Consider the following 15,959-nt stretch of genomic DNA (forward strand, 5'->3'; position numbering starts at 1 on the left):
GGAAACCCACGCTTTATCACACACCTCATTTATTTCCTCAGACTCAGGAAAAACTATTGGCAGTTTTTTCACACCCCACATAATACCCGCCTTTGAGGTATTTGTAGTGTCAGAAAGGTTCAATGCCTCTTTCATTGCCGTGATCATGTAACGTGTGGCCCTACTGGACATTACGTTTGTCTCGTCACCGTCGACACTAGATTCAGTATCTGTATCTGGATCCGTGTCGACCCACTGAGGTAGCGGCCGTTTTAGGGCCCCTGAGGGTGTCTGAGACGCCTGAACAGGCACTAATTGATTTGCCGGCTTTCTCATGTCGTCAACAGTTTTTTGTAAATTGCTGACATTATCACTTAATTGCTTAAACACAATCATCCAGTCAGGTGTCGACTCCCTAGGGGGTGACATCACTAACACAGGCAACTGCTCCGCCTCCACCTCATTTTCCTCCTCATACATGTTGACACACGCGTACCGACACACAGCACACACACCGGGAATGCTCTGATAGAGGACAGGACCCTACTTAGCCCTTTGGAGAGACAGAGGGAGAGTCTGCCAGCACACACCCAGCGCTATATATATACAGGGATAACCTTATATAAGTGTTAATCCCTTATAGCTGCTGTTAATCTAGTTATTTGCTGCCAAAATGCCCCCCCTTCTCTTTTTTACCCTGAATCAGATGCAGTACTGCAGGGGAGAATCAGGGAGCCGTCCTTCCAGCGGAGCTGTGAGGGAATAATGGCGCCAGTGTGCTGAGGAGATAGGCCCCGCCCCTTCACGACGTCCTTAACTCCCGCTTTTTTGTGTAAAATGGCAGGGGAAAAAATACTTCCATATAGCCCTGGAGCTATATGTGATGTATTCCTTTTGCCAGCTAAGGTATATGTGTGTTATATTGCGTCTCAGGGCGCTCCCCCCCAGCGCCCTGCACCCTCAGTGACCGGAGTGTGAAGTGTGCTGAGAGCAATGGCGCACAGCTGCGGTGCTGTGCGCTACCTTAGTCTTGAAGACAGGATGTCTTCTGCCGCCGCTTTCACCGGACCTTCGTCTCTTCTGGCTCTGTAAGGGGGACGGCGGCGCGGCTCCGGTGACCCATCCAGGCTGAACCTGTGATCGTCCCTCTGGAGCCAACGTCCAGTAGCCTAAGAAGCCCAATCCACTCTGCACTCAGGTGAGTTCGCTTCTTCTCCCCTTAGTCCCACGATGCAGTGAGCCTGTTGCCAGCAGGACTCACTGAAAATAAAAAAACCTAACTAAACTTTTATTCTAAGCAGCTCTGGAGAGCTACCTAGTTTGCACCCTTCTCGGCCGGGCACAAAAATCTAACTGGCTTGGAGGAGGGTCATAGGGGGAGGAGCCAGTGCACACCACCTGATATCTCAAGCTTTTATTTTGTGCCCTGTCTCCTGCGGAGCCGCTATTCCCCATGGTCCTTACGGAGTCCCAGCATCCACTTAGGACGTTAGAGAAAACTCCCTTTTTTCGAAGGAGTATCATCATTTCCGCCATAACCTTGGTAAATACCGTCGGTGCCGTGGACAGTCCAAACGGCAGCGTCTGGAATTGGTAATGGCAATCCTGTACCACAAATCTGAGGTACTCCTGGTGAGGATGGTAAATGGGGACATGCAAGTAAGCATCCTTGATGTCCAGGGATACCATGTAATCCCCCTCCTCCAGGCTTGCAATAACCGCCCTGAGCGATTCCATCTTGAACTTGAATTTTTTTATGTATGTGTTCAAGGATTTCAAATTTAGAATGGGTCTCACCGAACCGTCCGGTTTCGGTACCACAAATAGTGTGGAATAGTAACCCCGGCCTTGTTGAAGTAGGGGTACCTTGATTATCACCTGCTGGGAATACAGCTTGTGAATTGCCGCTAGCACCGCCTCCCTGTCCGAGGGAGCAATCGGCAAGGCAGATTTTAGGAAGCGGTGGGGTGGAGACGCCTCGAATTCCAGTTTGTACCCTTGAGATACTATTTGAAGGATCCAGGGATCCACCAGTGAGCGAGCCCACTGATCGCTGAAATTCTTGATGCGGCCCCCCACCGTACCTGGCTCCGCCTGTGGAGCCCCACCATCATGCGGCGGACTTGGAAGAAGAAGCGGGGGAGGACTTTTGCTCCTGAGAACCTGCTGTTTGTTGCAGCCTTTTTCCCCTACTTCTGCCTCTGGACAGAAAAGACCCGCCTTTTCCACGCTTGTTTTTCTGGGTCCGAAAGGACTGAACCTGATAAAACGGAGCCTTCTTAGGCTGTGAGGGGACATGGGGTAAAAATGCTGACTTCCCAGACGTTGCTGTGGAAACTAGGACCATCCCCAAATAATTCCTCACCCTTATAAGGCAAAACTTCCATGTGCCTTTTAGAATCTGCATCTCCTGTCCACTGGCGAGTCCATAAGCCTCTCCTAGCAGAAATGGACAATGCACTTACTTTTGATGCCAGCCGGCAGATTTCCCTCTGTGCATCTCTCATATATAAGACTGAGTCTTTGATATGGTCTATGGTTAACAGGATCGTGTCTCTGTCTAGTGTGTCAATATTCTCTGACAGTTTATCTGACCACGCAGCGGCAGCACTGCACATCCATGCTGACGCAATAGCTGGCCTAAGCATAATGTCTGAGTGTGTGTATACAGACTTCAGGATTGCCTCCTGCTTTCTATCAGCAGGTTCCTTGAGGGCGGCCGTATCCGGAGACGGTAGTGCCACCTTTTTAGACAAACGTGTGAGCGCTTTATCTACCCTAGGGGGTGTTTCCCAACGTGACCTATCCTCTGGCGGGAAAGGGAACGCCATTAGTACCTTCTTAGGAATTACCAATTTTTTATCAGGGAAAGCCCACGCTTCTTCACACACTTCATTTAATTCATCTGATGGGGGAAAAACTACAGGTAGTTTTTTCTCCCCAAACATAATACCCTTTTTAGTGGTACCAGTATTTATATCAGAAATGTGTAACACCTCTTTCATTGCCTCAGTCATGCAGTGAATGGCCTTAGTGGGCATCAGGTTAGACTCATCGTCATCGACACTGGTGTCAGTATCAGTGTCGACATCTGCGTCTGCGGTCTGATGTAGCGGGCGTTTCAGAGCCCCTGATGACCTTTGAGACGCCTGGACAGGCACGAGCTGAGAAGTCGGCTGTCCCACATTTGGCATGTCGTCAAATTTCTTATACAGAAACCTAGGGCGATCCGGCACCGGATGGACTAATCAGGAAAAATGCTAGCATTAGAGAAGAGAAAACCAAATTTGGACAATAGGTTACCCTAAGAAAATAGGGGAGAAAAGGGGCAAAAAATTAGCCCTTTCAATATTGTATGAAATATACGTGTAGATGTTAATTTAGTCCTAGTTGGTGGTGCACCCAGAGCCAGAAAGTATGCGAACTTTAATACAATGGGGAGAGAAAAGAAGGCTCTTGTGTGGGCGCACTCTTGTAGAAAAAAATAAATTTGATGAGATAATTAAGATGAAATATTTAAAACATAACTTTTATTGGCTTTTATTACAAAAAAGGTTATTACCGGAGATCTATCCTTCAAAATGCAACATAGAAAGCATCTTGGTAAAATAAAATGTTCTGGTCTCTTATTGGTAAAGAGTGTGTGAAAGGGTGGTAGACATTAGTTGGTCATACCCCCATTCCCCTTGACCAGTACAGGCTTGCTGTATTGATGGAACCACAGGGTGGTCGAGACACAAAATTAATAGCTATGCTCTTATGGCTTATAGAAAATTAGAGAAATGATCAGAAGTCACTCCTCTGGGTATAGTACAGGAAAAAAGACGACATGCACCTATCTGAATTCAAGACAATGATAACGGTGGAGGCAGGTATGGCACCTCAAGTAGATGGTGCCCGTGACCGATAGGTCTGGAGGTTATTGGATAGAAAAAAGTGGTGATACTGCTGTTGGTGTTACTGCCACATAAGTGAGGAAAATCCTACTCTACAACACCAGGTATTCACAGGTGGTCTCCCTTCCTGGTACTGACCTGGCCCAACGCTGTTTAGCTTCCAAGATCAGACGAGATCGGGCGCTGGCAGCGTGGTATGGTAGTAGAGAATTTTATGTGAACACCAATGAGAGTGCACCTATATATGAATAATGAAAATTAGGACCGACAGAGAAGAAATAGATAGAAGATCGTGTAAATAGGTGGATCTGCTTTTCACGTTAGACCCGATCCGAAATTCCCACTCACGTGGTGCAGTGTACCGGGAATCGTGAATGAGAGTCCACGAAAAAGTGGTGATCTATCGAAGATTGGACTTGTGAGAATTGATACTAGAATTCACAGACAGAGAAATCCCTGACTGCTGGTATATTATGATTGTCCAAACAGATAGTATATAAGAAGAAATGCTGGTGAAACCAGGTGAATATGTGGTCACTCAGGTAATGCAGTTTTTAAAAAAAACTCAGGATGAAGTTTGAAAATTGTAAAATTATGTGGTGAGGTGTCAAATTCACCAAAACTGCACAAACATATATCTGTTGACCAAATGTATCATAGGATATTTGCCTTGCAACCCCAGATAAGATATAGAATGCTATAATAGGTATATGTTAATTCTATGCATGCATCAATTGCTGTGAGGAGGCAGGAATAGAAATAGATGGAAACCAACACATTCATAAATATAACAGATATATTAGTCATATGTGTGAACTGGTAACGCTTTAAAATATAAGCTGATTTCCAATAGTATGCTAGATGCTAGATAAATGCTAATGCAGACCTCTGATCAATCACCCCTATGCTGTACACTCAATGCAAGATAATTAAGACAGTGCTGCTGAGAATTGCAATAGGAGTTGCTATCCGTGGCATGCAGCCACTGGATAGTGGGGCTTACGGTTTCACCAGAGATATGAGGAAGCCAAGAGAGCAAGAAAGGTAAATATGGCTAAATGCCAAGATGCGGTAGTGTCGACGAGACCCCTGTTCCTGGATGCGGAAGACGCGTTTCGCCCTGGGGCTTGTTCACTTCCGGGTATAGGAGTCTATACGTGCACTCATTTCTTTCCATAAGCACATCCACTCAGGTGTCTGCCCCCCAGGGGGTGACATCCCTCCTAAAGGCATCTGCTCCGTCTCCACCTCATTATCCTCATCAAACATGTCGACACAGCCGTACCGACACACCGCACACACACAGGGAATGCTCTAACAGAGGACAGGACCCACAAAAGCCCTTTGGGGGGATAGAGTGAGAGTATGCCAGCACACACCAGAGCGCTATATAATGCAGGGACTAACTGAGTTATGTCCCCTATAGCTGCTTTTTCTATATAACTGTATACTGCGCCTAAATTTAGTGCCCCCTCTCTCTTTTTTACCCTTTTCTGTAGTGTAGACTGCAGGGGAGAGCCAAGGAGCTTCCTTCCAGCGGAGCTGTGAGGGAGAAATGGCGCCAGTGTGCTGAAGGAGATAGCTCCGCCCCTTTCCCCCCGCTTTTTTCTATATTCTGGCAGGGGTATTTTCCACATATATAGCCTCTGGGGCTATATATTGTGGTATTTTTGCCAGCCAAGGTGTATTTATTGCTTCTCAGGGCGCCCCCCCCCCCCAGCACCCTGCACCCTCAGTGACCGGAGTGTGAAGTGTGTATGAGGAGCAATGGCGCACAGCTGCAGTGCTGTGCGCTACCTTGGTGAAGACAGAAGTCTTCTGCCGCCGATTCCGGACCTCTTCTTGCTTCTGGCTCTGTAAGGGGGACGGCGGCGCGGCTCCGGCACCGAACACCAAGGACTGGGCCTGCGGTCGATCCCTCTGGAGCTAATGGTGTCCAGTAGCCTAAGAAGCCCAAGCTGGCTGCAAGCAGGCAGGTTCGCTTCTTCTCCCCTTAGTCCCTCGCTGCAGTGAGCCTGTTGCCAGCAGGTCTCACTGAAAATAAAAAACCTAATTTCTATACTTTCTCTCTAAAGTCTCATGAGAGCCCCTAGTGTGCATCCAACCTCGGCTGGGCACAAAATCTAACTGAGGCTTGGAGGAGGGTCATAGTGGGAGGAGCCAGTGCACACCAGGTAGTCATAAATCTTTCAAGAGTGCCCAGCCTCCTTCGGAGCCCGCTATTCCCCATGGTCCTTACGGAGTTCCCAGCATCCACTAGGACGTCAGAGAAATATAGACAGCTGCATTATGCTCTGATAGACAATCCCACTACCAGTAACTATCTATATGGGCAGTAACATTTCTGATGCACCCTCTTCATGCCTCACTCATTGCTGTGTCCCCTCTCTACAGTCTGGGCTCCCCACGCTCTATTCTGATTGGCTGTACCAGGAGACAGTAAATAGTGAATGAATGTGGGAGGAGACAGGCAAATGGGGGGATGACAGATGATACTGAAACGGTGCAGAGACCCATAGCACCAAGCGCATTGCTGGGACAGGATCTGGGCAACAGGAAGCCCCTGTTATGTGCACACCTGCAGATCTATTACTATACTGATTATCCTCTCATTTCCTGATTAATATGATATGCGTTATTATTTACTCCCAGGTACTGAGCAGAAGAGTTAAATAAATGCAACAGCTGGGCCAAAGTAGTAAAACAGAGAGTTCTACAGACATTGAGGTAAATTTACTAAGATGGGAGTTCTATTTAAGATGGGATGTTGCCCATAGCAACCAATCAGCTTCTACTTCTCATTTATCTTGCAACTTCTAGAAGAGAATACCTGGAATCCGATTGGTTGCTATGGGTAACATCCCATCTTAAATAGAACTCCCATCTTAGTAAATTTACCCCATTATATCAGTTGTACAAACTTGGGACTGAGACGGAGGGGTGGGGGAGATTTGGAAAGCATACAGGGTAGTAGAAATTAATAAAACAGGGAGAGCACAGCAATGACCCTCACTATCTATTGTCTGTTATCCGTTTCACTGACAGCTCATTATAAAGCAACATTTCTTTCAGCAATTATTATAACAGGACACCATTGTACTACACCAGTACTAAAATAACAATAGACAAGTCTGCTCCACCTGCATTAACATAAACATCTAAGTCTGCTATATATTAATTATAACAGGACACCACAGTAAGCTACGGGTGTACAGGGGGCAGTGTTATTCCCCCTCATATATCACTGTACGGTCCCCTTTCCCTTATATAATAATACCACATATCAGTGTGTGCCGAAAGCTGTGTTATTCCCCCTCATATATCACTGTACGGTCCCCTCTCCCCTATATAATAATACCACATATCAGTGTGCGCCGCGAGCTGTGTTATTCCCCCTCACATATCACTGTACGGTCCCCTCTCCCCTATATAATAATACCACATATCAGTGTGTGCCGAGGGATATGTTATACGCCCTCATATATCACTGTACGGTCACCTCTCCCCTATATAATAATACCACATATCAGTGTGTGTCGAAAGCTGTGTTATTTCCCTCATATATCACTGTACGGTCCCCTCTCCCCTATATAATAATAATACCACATATCAGTGTGTGCCGAGGGCTATGTTATTCCCCCTCATATCACTGTACGGTCACCTCTACCCTATATAATAACAATACCACATATCAGTGTGTGTAGGGAGCTGTGTTATTCCCCGTCATATATCACTGTACGGTCCCCTCTCCCCTATATAATAATACCACATATTAGTGTGTGCCGGGAGCTGTGTTACTCCCCTCATATATCACTGTACGGTCCCCTCTCCCCTATATAATAATAATACCACATATCAGTGTGTGCGAAGGGCTATGTTATTCCCCTCATATATCACTGTACGGTCCCCTCTCCGCTATATAATAATAATACCACATATCAGTGTGTGCCGGGACTGTGTTATTCCCCTCATATATCACTGTACGGTCCCCTCTCCACTATATAATAAAAATAATACCACATATCAGTGTGTGTAGGGAGCTGTGTTATTCCCCCTCATATATCACTGTACGGTAGACTCTCCCTTATATAATAATACCACATATCTGTGTGTGTCGGGAGCTGTGTTATTCCCCCTCATATATCACTGTACGGTCCCCTCTCCCCTATATAATAATAATACCACATATCAGTGTGTGCCGAGGGCTGTGTTATTCCTTCTCATATATCACTGTACGGTCCCCTCTCCCCTATATAATAATAATACCACATATCAGTGTGTGCCAAGGGCTATGTTATTCCCCCTCATATATCACTGTACGGTCCCCTCTCTCCTATATAATAATAATACCACATATCAGTGTGTGTCGGGAGCTGTGTTATTCCCCCTCATATCACTGTACGGTCCCCTCTCTACTATATAATAATAATACCACATATCAGTGTGTGTAGGGAGCTGTGTTATTCCCCCTCATATATCACTGTACGGTCCCCTCTCCCCTATATAATAATACCACATATCAGTGTGTGCCGGGAGCTGTGTTACTCCCCTCATATATCACTGTACGGTCCCCTCTCCCCTATATAATAATAATACCACATATCAGTGTGTGCGATGGGCTATGTTATTCCCCTCATATATCACTGTACGGTCCCCTCTCCACTATATAATAATAATACCACATATCAGTGTGTGCCGGGGGCTGTGTTATTCCCCTCATATATCACTGTACGGTCACCTCTCCCCTATATAATAATAATACCACATATCAGTGTGTGCCGGGACTGTGTTATTCCCCTCATATATCACTGTACGGTCCCCTCTCCACTATATAATAATAATAATACCACATATCAGTGTGTGTAGGGAGCTGTGTTATTCCCCCTCATATATCACTGTACGGTCCACTCTCCCCTATATAATAATAATACCACATATCAGTGTGTGCCGAGGGCTGTGTTATTCCCCCTCATATATCACTGTACGGTCACCTCTCCTCTATATAATAATAATACCACATATCAGTGTGTGCCGGGGGCTGTGTTATTCCCCTCATATATCACTGTACGGTCCCCTCTCCCCTATATAATAATAATACCACATATCAGTGTGTGCCAAGGGCTATGTTATTCCCCCTGATATATCACTGTACGGTCCCCTCTCTCCTATATAATAATAATACCACATATCAGTGTGTGTCGGGAGCTGTGTTATTCCCCTTATATATCACTGTACGGTCCCCTCTCCCCTATATAATAATACCACATATCAGTGTGTGTAGGGAGCTGTGTTATTCCCCTCATATATCACTGTACGGTCACCTCTCCCCTATATAATAATAATACCACATATCAGTGTGTGCCGAGGGCTGTGTTATTCCCCCTCATATATCACTGTACGGTCACCTCTCCCCTATATAATAATAATACCACATATCAGTGTGTGCCGGGGGCTGTGTTATTCCCCTCATATATCACTGTACGGTCCCCTCTCCCCTATATAATAATAATACCACATATCAGTGTGTGCCAAGGGCTGTGTTATTCCCCCTCATATATCACTGTACGGTCACCTCTCCCATATATAATAATAATACCACATATTAGTGTGTGTAGGGAGCTGTGTTATTCCCCCTCATATATCACTGTAAGGTACACTCTCCCCTATATAATAATACCACATATCAGTGTGTGTCGGGAGCTTGTGTTATTCCCCCTCATATATCACTGTAAGGTACACTCTCCCCTATATAATAATACCACATATCAGTGTGTGCCGAGGGCTGTGTTATTCCCCCTCATATATCACTGTATGGTCCCCTCTCCCCTATATAATAATAATACCACATATCAGTGTGTGCCGGGGGCTGTGTTATTCCCCTCATATATCACTGTACGGTCCCCTCTCCCATATATAATAATAATAATACCACATATCAGTGTGTGCCGAGGGCTGTGTTATTCCCCCTCATATATCACTGTATGGTCCCCTCTCCCCTATATAATAATAATACCACATATCAGTGTGTGCCGGGAGCTGTGTTATTCCCCCTCATATATCACTGTACGGTACACTCTCCCCTATATAATAATACCACATATCAGTGTGTGCCAAGGGCTATGTTATTCCCCCTCATATATCACTGTACGGTCTCCTCTCCCCTATATAATAATACCACCACATATCAGTGTGTGCCGGGAGCTGTTATTCACCCTCATATATCACTGTACAGTCCCCTCTCCCCTATATAATAATACCACATATCAGTGTGTGCCGGGAGCTGTGTTATTCCTCCTCATATATCACTGTACAGTCCACTCTCCCCTATATAATAATACCACATATCAGTGTGTGCCGGGGGCTGTGTTATTCCTCTCATATATCACTGTACAGTCCCCTCTCCCCTATATAATAATACCACATATCAGTGTGTGCCGGGGTGTCAGGAATCGACTCACCGCTGTCATCTCGGTCCGCCGGAGCGGACTCCGTCCGGGGTCACTGCATGTTGCTGTCACCTGTCGCCCTGCTCGTGGATGCACCCTCAGGCCTGGAAGCGCCCCTGGAGTCAACGGGCGTGTGAGCGCGCCGCGTTCCTGCCGGGCCGCGGCATGGGCGCCGCTATGATAGTATTCCCCAGTGTAAGTGTGGCGGCCAATCCGGAGCTTGGCCGCACCCCCTTGTCTCACTCCAGCCAATGCCTGCCGGTCAGGGGGTATATCAGGAGCTGCTGGGTGAGTCAGAGGTTGTCCTGAACTTTGTGTCACTCCTGCGACTCGTGTGTTTGGACCTGTTATCCTGTTCCTCCGTGTTCCTGGATATTCACCTGATCCTCCGTGTTCCTGGATATTCTCCTGTGTCTCCGTGTTCCTGGATATTCTCCTGTATCTGCTACTCCGTGGAACTACAAGTACCAGCACCACAGCAATACCTTTCTGGCTTCACACCTTCCACACCTGCAGTGTGCTCCAGCCATCAGCAGTAGAGACTCCCTATCCAGGTGCATTCTAACACTCTCACCTGTGATTCAGCCTGCAAGCTGATTGTGCTTTCCAACAGCACAGTGAACATTACCATCCAGTCTCCTGCATTTCTACCAGGTTTGCTACCATCATTCCACCTCTGCTGGCTCCACGTTTTAATTACTCTGGTTCCATTTCTGCATTACAAACTCTGCCATAGACTTTCAGTTTCAAACCATACTATTCCATTGCCATTACCATTGCCGTTACCATTGTCATTTCCATTGCATTCGTTTGTTTACTTTCTGCTGCATTATTATCTGGACTTTTCTGTTATTAATAAATCTACATTGTGCACATGCGCAGAAACCCAGTACTGCCTCCTCACTTCATTCCACCTACCTCCACTGACCCACTAGCGCCCCCTCCGGGGACACAAACAAAACCGTCTCTGACAGTAAGTTCAGGACCGATGGACTCGGACGGTGGTCAGAGTGTGGGGTCAGGGGCCTTAAAAAATCTGGTCTTGGATGGACAAGAGGTTGTGCAGCAGCAGATATTCCAGTTTCTGCAAGGGATGTCCTCCCGGATTGATACGTTACAACAATCTCTGCTAAGTGCGCCTGCACCTCCAGTTCCTGTTACCCCTGCACATGCCAGTGTTGGGGGTTCTTCTTCTTCTCCGGCTGCATCTGCTCCTGTATCTCGTTTGCACTTGCCTGTGCCTAGCAGGTATGATGGCAGTCCGAAGTTATGCCGTGGGTTCCTCAACCAGTGTGAAGTCCAGTTTGAACTTTTACCTCACAATTTTCCCACGCCAAGGTCCAAGGTTGCTTATATCATCTCACTGCTCTCTGGATCAGCCCTGAGCTGGGTGTCTCCTCTGTGGGAACGTGCCGACCCGTTGATGAACAACTATGCCGAGTTTGTTTCCATCTTCAGACGCATCTTCGATGAACCGGGTCGTGCAACATCAGCCTCCGCAGATCTTCTCCTGCTCCGTCAAGGGACTCGCAGTATGGGCCAATACGTCATCCAGTTCCAGACGCTAGCCGCAGAGATCCAGTGGAATAACCAAGCCTTGGTAGCAGCCTTCTGGCATGGACTCTCGGAGAGGATAAAAGATGAACTGGCAACTCGTGATATTCCTGAGCAATTACCCGAGCTAATCTCCCTATGTATCAAGTTGGACTCTCGCATCCGCGAACGCAACAATGAGCGTGCTCGTGCTGAGTGTCGCAAACCAAGAATGGTACCTCCTGTACAGTTGCAGCCTCCACCTTCTGATGAGCCTATGCAAATTAATAGGTCCCGCTTAACTGCTGAGGAGCGGTCAAGGAGACTCCGTGAGAGACTGTGTCTTTACTGTGCGGCAGTAGGCCACCAAATAAGTTCTTGTCCAGTGCGTTCGGGAAACGCCAGATCCTGACTTGTAAGGGAGGAGTCAAGTTGGGATCTTTCAAGCAAGCTCCTTCAACCCAAGATCTCATTCTTCCTGTGACCTTAGAGATGACGGCTGGACTCCAATCTGCAACTGCGTTGGTAGACTGTGGTGCAGCGGGGAATTTCATCACTCAAGCTGCGGTAGACAAGTTTCATCTGCCGGTCTGTGAACTTTCATGTCCCGTCTACATTACAGCAGTAGATGGTAGCCGTATCTCTAAGGGGTATATCACTCAACAAACCAGGCCAGTGATACTGGGGGTTGGGTTCCTACATTCTGAGTTAATAAAGTTTTTAGTTATTCCACAGGCAACTCAGGAGATTGTGTTAGGTATGCCCTGGCTCCAGCTACATAACCCACAGATTGACTGGTCTACATTACAACTAACTGCTTGGGGGTCACATTGCCGTCAGTCTTGTTTAGCCCAAGTTGTTCCTGTCAAGACCTCTGAAATCAAGACCCCGTCTACTCTTCCAATGGCCTACCAAGACTTCGCTGACGTCTTCAGCGAAAAGGCCGCTGATGTTCTACCACCCCATAGAGAGTGGGATTGCCCCATCGACCTTGTTCCTGGCAAAAAACCACCTAGGGGGCGCACCTACCCGTTATCTGTTCCTGAAACCGAAGCGATGAGTAAATACATCCAAGAAAATCTACAGAAAGGATTCATCCGTCCCTCATCATCACCTGCTGGGGCAGGTTTCTTTTTTGTTAAAAAGAAAGATGGAGGACTACGTCCATGTATTGACTACCGGGGACTTAATGACATTACCATTAAGAACAGCTACCCGTTACCTCTTATTACCGAGTTATTTGATAGGGTCAAAGGAGCCCGCATCTTCACCAAGTTAGATCTCCGCGGTGCCTATAATCTCATCAGAATCCGCAGCGGTGATGAATGGAAGACGGCTTTCAATACTCGGGATGGCCATTACGAGTACCTGGTAATGCCATTCGGGTTGAGCAATGCCCCAGCAGTGTTCCAGCACTTTGTTAATGAAATCTTCCGTGACGTTCTGTACAAATATCTCGTAGTTTACCTGGACGATATCCTCATCTTCTCTCAAGACCTCTCCTCTCATCGTCTCCAAGTCCGTGAAGTTCTCCGACGTCTTCGTGAGAATCATCTCTACGGCAAGTTGTCCAAGTGCACCTTCGAAGTTGCCTCCATACCCTTCCTGGGGTATATAATTTCTGGATCAGATCTTCAGATGGACCCGGCAAAATTGGAAGCCATTGCCAATTGGTCCATTCCGAATACTCTCAAGTCAATTCAACGATTCCTGGGCTTCGCCAATTATTATAGGAAATTCATCCGAGGCTTTTCAACTCTCATTGCTCCTATTACCAGCTTAACTCGAAAAGGGGCAGATCATTCCAACTGGTCAGAAGATGCCCTGGCTGCGTTTCAGAAAATCAAGATGGCTTTTATGACCGCACCAGTCTTGCTACAACCTGATGTTAATAAGCCATTCGAGTTGGAGGTGGATGCCTCCACAGTAGGAGTGGGAGCTGTTCTCTCTCAGATAGGAGCTGACGGGAAGATCCATCCCTGTGGATTCTTTTCCCGCAAATTTCTTCCTGCTGAAGTTAATTATTCCATCGGAGATCAAGAGCTGCTGGCGATTAAACTGGCCCTTGAGGAATGGAGGTATCTCCTGGAAGGGGCGAAGTTTCCATTTAACATCTATACGGATCATAAAAACCTGCTCTATTTGAAGGCCGCTCAGTGCCTTAATCCTCGCCAGTCCCGATGGGCTATGTTCTTCTCCCGTTTTAATTTTAAGCTCCATTTCCGCCCAGGTTCTCAGAATACCAAAGCAGATGCCCTGTCTCGATCCATGGAATCCGAGGACGAGATGTCCAATCCAGTACCACGCTCCATCCTGGATCCTGTGGCGTTTGCCTCATCACAAGTTTCTCCAGCTCCGCCTCCTGGTAAGATTTTTGTTGCTCCTGAACTCCGTTCTAAGTTGCTGTCTTGGGCCCATCAGTCTAAATTTACTGGGCATCCTGGTGTCCTAAAGACTTTTAAATTTCTCTCCGGGACATACTGGTGGCCGAAGATGAAAGTTGACATTAAAGACTTTGTAGCTTCTTGTCCTAAATGTGTGCAGCACAAGACTCCTCGTCAGTCTCCAGCAGGTCAGTTACAGCCATTATCCATTCCCAGCCGCCCTTGGTCACATCTGTCGATGGATTTCATCTCTGACCTTCCTTTCTCCCAAGGATTCAATACCATCTGGGTAGTGGTCGACAGATTTACCAAAATGGCTCATTTTGTTCCACTCCAAGGACTTCCTTCAGCTCCAAAACTGGCTCAAATCTTCCTGCGGGAGATTTTCCGTTTACATGGACTACCCACTGAAATAATATCTGACCGTGGAGTTCAGTTTGTGGCAAGGTTTTGGAGAGCTCTCTGTTCTGCCATGCAGGTCCATCTCAAGTTCTCGTCAGCATATCATCCTCAGACGAATGGGCAGACAGAGAGGGTAAACCAGGAGTTGGAAACTTTCCTGAGACTGTACGTATCATCTTCCCAAGATGACTGGGTGGATTTGCTCCCGTGGGCTGAATTCGCTCACAATTTCCGCTACCACACAGCTACTGAAACTACTCCGTTCTTCGCTGTTTATGGGCAACATCCACGTGTTCCTGATTTTCAAGATCTTCCTAGCATCGATGTTCCTGCTGCCACTACTGTCCTCAGTCAGTTTTCGACAATTTGGAGGAGGATTCATACTTCCCTCAAAAAGGCTTCTGCCCGATACAAGTTCTTTGCCGACCGCAAGAGACGTGCAGTTCCCAGCTTGAAACCAGGGGATAAAGTCTGGCTGTCCACTCGGAATCTCCGTCTTAAAGTGCCTTCGATTAAGTTTGCACCACGCTTCATCGGTCCTTTCTCCATCGAAAGAGTTCTTAACCCTGTGGCTTACAAGCTCAAGTTACCCTCTTCATTACGAATTCCTAATGCTTTCCATGTCTCTCTCCTCAGACCATTAGTCCTGAATCGCTTCCAAAGAGCTCTTCCAGCTGGCCCCAGCATTCCAACTCAGCGGGGCATAGAGTTCGAGATAGAGAAGATCCTGGACTCCCGTCACCGGTATGGTCGTCTGCAATACCTCATCGACTGGGCCGGCTATGGTCCTGAGGAGAGGAGTTGGGTGAACTCTGCTGATGTCCACGCTCCCAGGTTGGTCCGTGTTTTCCACAGGTCTCATCCTTCCAAGCCACGTGGGTGTTCGGTGCCCACCCATAAAGGAGGGGGTACTGTCAGGAATCGACTCACCGCTGTCATGTCGGTCCGCCGGAGCGGACTCCGTCCGGGGTCACTGCATGTTGCTGTCACCTGTCGCCCTGCTCGTGGATGCACCCTCAGGCCTGGAAGCGCCCCTGGAGTCAACGGGCGTGTGAGCGCGCCACGTTCCTGCCGGGCCGCGGCATGGGCGCCGCTATGATAGTATTCCCCAGTGTAAGTGTGGCGGCCAATCCGGAGCTTGGCCGCACCCCCTTGTCTCACTCCAGCCAATGCCTGCCGGTCAGGGGGTATATCAGGAGCTGCTGGGTGAGTCAGAGGTTGTCCTGAACTTTGTGTCACTCCTGCGACTCGTGTGTTTGGACCGGTTATCCTGTTCCTCCGTGTTCCTGGATATTCACCTGATCCTCCGTGTTCCTGGA

General features: G+C 47.5%; 1 protein-coding gene and 1 non-coding gene across 2 annotated transcripts in view; both read right to left on the reverse strand.

Moving 5' to 3' along the window:
* Positions 1 to 15,959, reverse strand: part of LOC135057143 (uncharacterized) — a 356,477-nt gene that overhangs the window by 71,192 nt on the left and 269,326 nt on the right. The window lies entirely within an intron of this gene.
* On the reverse strand, positions 3,965 to 4,083 carry LOC134884459 (5S ribosomal RNA). The gene has a single exon (XR_010168606.1). It is a non-coding gene; the product is annotated as a 5S ribosomal RNA (ribosomal RNA).

Source organism: Pseudophryne corroboree, chromosome 3 (assembly GCF_028390025.1).
Source record: "Pseudophryne corroboree isolate aPseCor3 chromosome 3, aPseCor3.hap2, whole genome shotgun sequence".
NCBI lineage: Eukaryota > Metazoa > Chordata > Amphibia > Anura > Myobatrachidae > Pseudophryne > Pseudophryne corroboree.